The sequence below is a fragment of the Neofelis nebulosa genome, chromosome 17 (genome assembly GCF_028018385.1).
Source record: "Neofelis nebulosa isolate mNeoNeb1 chromosome 17, mNeoNeb1.pri, whole genome shotgun sequence".
In the NCBI taxonomy this organism is placed as follows: domain Eukaryota; kingdom Metazoa; phylum Chordata; class Mammalia; order Carnivora; family Felidae; genus Neofelis; species Neofelis nebulosa.
In genome coordinates this window covers 15,815,746-15,822,355 of record NC_080798.1, presented here as the reverse complement: position 1 = coordinate 15,822,355, position 6,610 = coordinate 15,815,746, and positions in this window count along the sequence as shown.

The window sequence follows — 6,610 nt, the reverse complement described above, 5'->3', positions numbered from 1 at the left end:
TGGCGGCTTCTGTGTGTGCCTGTCGACTCCGCCCCTCCTCGGGAGCCCCGCAACCTCCCTACCCTCCAGCAAGGTCTTCCGTGACCCAGGCATGTTGCCATGGCTCGCATATGTTCTGATTGTTCAGTGCCCAGGTTTAGTGCCGGTCATCTAATCTTTTGAATTCCAATCTCTGTTTAGTGTCTAGCTTAAGGAGGGCACTCTGGAGAGGTTAGGATTTTTGATTTAGTTGCAAGTAGCAAAAATTTCACTCAGATGGCCTACATAGAAATGGTAATTTATGGGTTTTAATAATATAGGTTTCAGGTCAGTTTGATGTCAGTTCAATGTCTATTGGACGCTGGTTCCATTTCTCTGTAGCTTTCCCTGACCTTCCCTTCTCTGAGTATGGTCTCTAACCTCAGGCTCGCCCCCCTCACAGTCTGAGGCTGCACATCCGCATATTTTATTGTCCAGAGGAAGAAGGGGGTGGAGCCCATCATTCCTAGGCAAGTCCCAGTCAGTCACTCAGATTGGATGGGGGTGGGTCCTGAGCTTACCACTTTACTACTCACGCTGCCAGAGGTTTAAGCCAATTGGAGCCCACCCCTGGAGCTGAGAGCAGTCCCACCCTAACCTCTTGATTAAGTGTGAGGAAGGACAGTCCTTGTAAGGAAAATGCGCTATCAAGAAGGGAAAAGACCAAAAGGCAAAACACCAAAAGCCAAAAAACCCAAGAAAACAACTGCACTTTGTACTCTACCCCCTGTCCGCCTAACAAGCTCAACGTCAGCTTCCCCAGAGATCTTGGGTGAAGTGACTATGGAGGCTCTCTGACCATACCCCTCTACTCCCCTGTCTGGGAGTAGAGGCCCAGGGGACGCATATTCTGAGGGGCATTAGGGCAGACAGCTGGACCAGCTTGTCCGTGATGAGATAGCATAGCTCCAGAGCAGGCAAGGCCACTGAGGTCATGTTTTGGAGCTTGGAAATTACCAGGGGAGTACTCAGAGCTGAAAGGCCAAAGGATATGGTTAGATGTAGAAAGATACTCCTGTAGAGGACAGCTCAGACTGGAGCAGAGATCCCAGGGAGGCAGTAGTCCAGAGACCTGGGCAGAAGAGGATGGGGCCAGACCAAAGCCTGGTGTAGGGTGGTGAGGAGGCGGCAGGTGGGAGAGATGCCCAGAAACCCCAGTGAGCAGGCCATTGGGCTAGAGGGCTACGAAGGAAGTGGGAGCAAAGGAGGCATTTAAGAAAAGGTCCAGGGCTCTGCCCTCAGGACTGAGGGATAAAAAGGCTGTCCCTGAGATGGAGACCAGGGAGAAGGAGCTGATTTGGGGGACAGACTGAGGCCTTTGGGGTCATGGCCAGTATGGAAGGGCTGAGAGACTTCTGGAGGACACCATCCAAAAGGCTGCAGGAATTTCAGATCTGGGGCTCAAGAGGGAGGTCAGGGATGGTCAAGCAGTATAGCACAATAGCAGTTAAAGACTCATCTATCAACAAAATGAATGCATTGATGCAGTGAGGGAAAGCGTAATATCCTGTTTTGTGCTATCTTAGTCCACTCAGGCCGCTATATCAGAATATCACAGGGGCACCTGGGTGGCGCAGTCGGTTAAGCGTCCGACTTCGGCTCAGGTCACGATCTCACGGTCCGTGAGTTCGAGCCCCGCGTCGGGCTCTGGGCTGATGGCTCGGAGCCTGGAGCCTGTTTCCGATTCTGTGTCTCCCTCTCTCTCTGCCCCTCCCCCATTCATGCTCTGTCTCTCTCTGTCCCCCCAAAAAATAAATTAAAAACGTTGGGAAAAAAAAAGAGAATATCACAAACTGATCAGCTTACAAACAACAGAAATTTGTTTTTCACTGTTCTGGGGGCTGGAAGTCTAAGTTCAAGGTGCTGGCAGTTTCAGTGTTGGGTGAGAGCTTGCTTTCTGGTTCATAGATGGCCATCATTTTGCTGTGTCCTCACCTGGTGGAAGAGGTAAAGGAGGTCTCTGAGGTCTCTTTAATAAGGGCATTAATTCAATTATGGGGGCTCCTAAAGGCTCCACCTCCTAATACCATTACATTGGGGGTTAGATGTCAACATGTGAATTGGAGGCAGGGACACATTCACTCCATGGCAGATCTCTTTTCTTCAGCAAAATATACTTTCTCCTCAAGGGCACATGGAACATTCTTCAGGATAGAGGATATGTTAGGTCATAAAACATATCTTAATAAAACTAAAAATACTGGGTTAAAGTGTCCTATTAAAAGGCAGAGACTGGAAGATTGAATTTAAAAACAATGATCCAGAGGCACCTGGCTGGTTGAGTCAGTAGAGCACGTGACTCTTGATCTCAGGGTTGTGAGTTCAAGCTCCATGTTGGGTGTGGGGATTGCTTAAAAGTAAAAGCTCTAGGGGTGCCTGGGTGGCTCAGTCAGTTGAGCACAGACTCTTGATTCCAGCTCAGCTCATGATCTCACGGTTCAAGGGATCGAGCCCAGTGTTGTTGGGCTCTGCGCTGACAGCAAGAAGCCTGCTTGGGATTCTCTCTCTCCACCTTCCCCCCATCCCCAGAATAAATAAACTTCAAAAAGTATTTTAAAAAATAAAATCTTTAGGGGTGCCTGGGTGGCTCAGTCGATTGAACATCCAACTTTGGCTCAGGTCATGATCCCGCGGTTTGTGAGTTCGAGCCCCGCATCGGGCTCTGGGCTGACGGCTCAGAGCCTGGAGCCTGCTTCGGATTCTGTGTCTCCCTCTCACTTCCCCTCCCCTGCTCATGCTCTGTCTCTCAACAATAAATAAACATAAACAAAAAGTTAAAAAAATAAATAAATAAAAAATAAAATCTTTAGAAAATAAATAAAAACAATGATCCACCTTTATGGAAATAAAAATGATTATAAGAGAATATTATGAAAACTGTACACCAACAAATAAGATAACTTAGATGAAATGGAAAATTTTCTAAAAATTTAAAAACATAAAAACTACTAAAAAACATAAAACATAAAAACTGCTAAAACTGACTCAAGAAGAAATAGAAAATCTGAGTATATTGAGAAGAGGTAAGGAGATTGATTCTGTAATTCTAAAAATGTTCCAACAGGGGGCTCCTGGCTGGCTCAGTCAGGTTTGATCAGCACAGGCTGATCTCAGGTTTATAAGTTTGAGCTCCATGTTGGGTGTAGAGATTATTTAAAAATAAAATATTTTTTTAAATGTTCCAACAAAGAAAAGCCCAGGACCAGATGTCCTTACTGTTGAATTCTACCGAGTTTTTTTTTTTTTTAATTTTTTTCTTAACATGTATTTATTTTTGAGACAGAAACAGAGCATGAACAGGGGAGGGGCAGAGAGAGAGGGAGACACAGAATCTGAAACAGGCTCCAGGCTCTGAGCTGTCAGCACAGAGCCCGACGCGGGACTCGAACTCACGGACCGTGAGATCATGACCTGAGCCGAAGTCGGATGCTTAACCGACCAAGCCACCCAGGCGCCCTACCAAGCTTTTAATGACAAATGATCACAATGCTTATCAAACTCCTCTGAAAAATTATAGAGGAGAGAACATTTCCTAACTTATTCTTACCCTCACACCTTTATAACAAAGCCAAAGACATTACAAGATAAGAATATTAAAGGCCAATATCCTTCATGAATATAAACACGAGAATTCTCAACAATATACTACCAAACCAAGTTCAGCAGCACATTAAGAGGATTACATACTACGAGCAAGTGGGATTTATCCCTGCAATGTAAGAGTTCAAAATACAAAAAGCAATCAGTGTAACACATCACGTTAATAGAATGAAGGAAATAAAATTATTATTATCTCGATGCAGAAAAAACATTTGATAAAACAGTCTTTTATGATAAAAATACTCAATAAACTAGGATTAGATGGGAACTTTCCTTATTATGATAAAAGCAATATATACCAGTCCCATAGCTGACATCATAGTAGTGAAAGATTGAAAGCCTTCCCTTGAGATCAGGAACAATCAAGGATACCCCCTTCTACTTAATGTAGTAGGGGAAGTTCTAGCCAGAAGAATTAATCAAGAATTTGATTCCTTTCCCAGTTGGAAAGGAAGAACTAAAGTTATCTCTGCAGACAACAGAATCTTATATGTAGAATACACACCCCCACACACACACAAACTGTTAGAGCTAATAAGTGAATTCAGCAAACTTGCAGTATGCAAAATCAACACACAAAAACCAATTGCATTTCTACACACTATCAATGAACAATCTGAAAAGGAAGTTTCAAAATAAACCCCAATTCTATTCACAACATCAAAAAAGAATAAAATATTTAAAAATAAGTTTGTACAAAGAGGTAAAAGACCTGAATATTGAAAACTACAAAACGTGGCTGAAAGAAATTGAAGAACACTTAAACAAATGGAAAGACATCCCATGTTCATGAATTGGAAAACTTAATATTGTTAAGATGATGGTACTACCTGTATTCGTTTGCAAGCGCTGCCATAACAAAATACCGCAGATTGGGTAACTTAAACAACAGAGATGTATTTTCCCACAATTCTGGGGCTTAGAAGTTTAAGATCAAATTGTCAGCAGGTTTGGTTTCTGAGGCCTGTATCCTTGGCTTGCCAGTAGCTGTGTTCACATAGTCTTTCTCTATGTGGTCACATCCCTAGTGTCTCTCTGTGTGTACAAATTTCCTCTTCTTAATACAGACTCTTGTCAAACTGTATTATGGCCCACTCTAATTGGCCTCATTTTAACTTAATCACCTCTCTAAAGGCCCTATAGCTAAATACACCCACACTCTGAGGTACTAGGTATATATTTTGAGGGGATATAAGCCCATAAGAAGACCCAAAGCGATACACAGATTCAATGCAATCTCTATCAAAATTCCATTGGCAAATTTGCATACACAGAGAAACCCACCCTAAAACTGATATGGAATTTCCAAGGGCCCTAAATAGACCAAAGTATCTTGAAATAGAGGAACACAGTTGGGGGTGCCTGAGTGGCTCAGTCAGTTGAGCATCTGACTCTTGTTTTTGGCTCACGTCATGATCTCAGGGTCATGGGATTGAGCCCTGCATCAGGCTCCACCAGCATACTGTTTTGATTACTCTAGCTTTGCAGTTTTGAATTAGGAAGTATAAGTCCTCCAACTTTGTTCTTTTTTTTTTTTTAATTTTAGAGAGAGACAGACAGACAGAGTGTGAGTGGGGGAGGGGCAAGAGAGAGGGAGACACAGAATCCGAAGCAGGCTCCAGGTTCTCAGCTGTCAGCACAGAGCCCGATGTGGGGCTCAAACTCATGACCTTTGAGATCATGACCTGAGCTGAAGTTGGACACTTAATCGACTGAGCCACCCAAGTGTCCTTAGAGCATGTGACACTTGATCTCAGGGTCGTGAGTTCGAGCCTCACGTTGGGTGTGGAGCCTATTTAAAAATAAAATCTTAAAAAAAACCATAGTGAGATATCTCATCATACCCATTAGGATGTCTATAATAATTTAATTTTTTAAACATTTATTCATTATTGAGAGACAGAGACAGAGCACGAGCATAGGAGGGGCAGAGAGAGGGGGAGACACAGAATCTGAAGCAGACTCCAGGCTCTGAGCCATCAGCACAGAGCCCAATGTGGGGCTTGAACCCATGAGCAGTGAGATCATGACCTGAGCCAAAGTCAGACACCCAACCGACTGAGCCACCCAGGTGTCCCAAATGTCTATAATAATTTAAATAACAGGTACAACAGGGGTTGGCAAGGACATGGAGAAATTGGAACACTTGTACAGTGGTAGTAGGAAAGTAAAATGGTTCAGCTGCTGTGGAAAATAGTTTGGTGGTTCCTCAAAAAGTTAAACATAGAATTACTATATCATCCAGCAGTTCCATTCCTAGGTTTATCACCCAAAAGAATTGAAACCATGCTGTCAAACAAGTACATGTACATGTATGTTCACATCAGCACTTTTCACAAGCCAGAAAGTGAAAACAGCTCAAATATTCATCAATGGATGGATAGATAAACAAATAGTGGTATACCCATACAATGGAATATTATTCAGCCATAAAAAGGATGAAATACAGATACATGCTGCAACATCTATGAACATGAAAAAAAAGGCTAAGTGAAAATAGCCATATACATAAGGCCACATATCAAATGACTCCATTTATAGAAAATACTTGGAACAGGTGAATACACAGAGACAGAACGCAGATTGGTGGTTACCAGGGGCAAGGAAAAAGGAGGGAATTGGAAGAAATTGCTTAAGAGACATGGCGTTTCCTTTTGCGGTGACAAAAATATTTTGGAGACAGAGGTGGTATTTGCACAACGTGGTGAATGTACTAAATGGCACTGAACTGTTCACTTTAAAAGGGCTAATTTTATTTATGTGATTTTTCACTTCAATTATATATATATATAATATATTCATTATATTATGAATTCATATATATATGAATATATATATATTCATTCATATATAATTCATTCATATATAATTCATATATATATATATATATATATATATATATATATATATATAATGGTATTTACCAAGGATAAATATAGAGCAATAGAATATAACAGATGACTTAAAATATTGATGATTTAAGAGATTATTG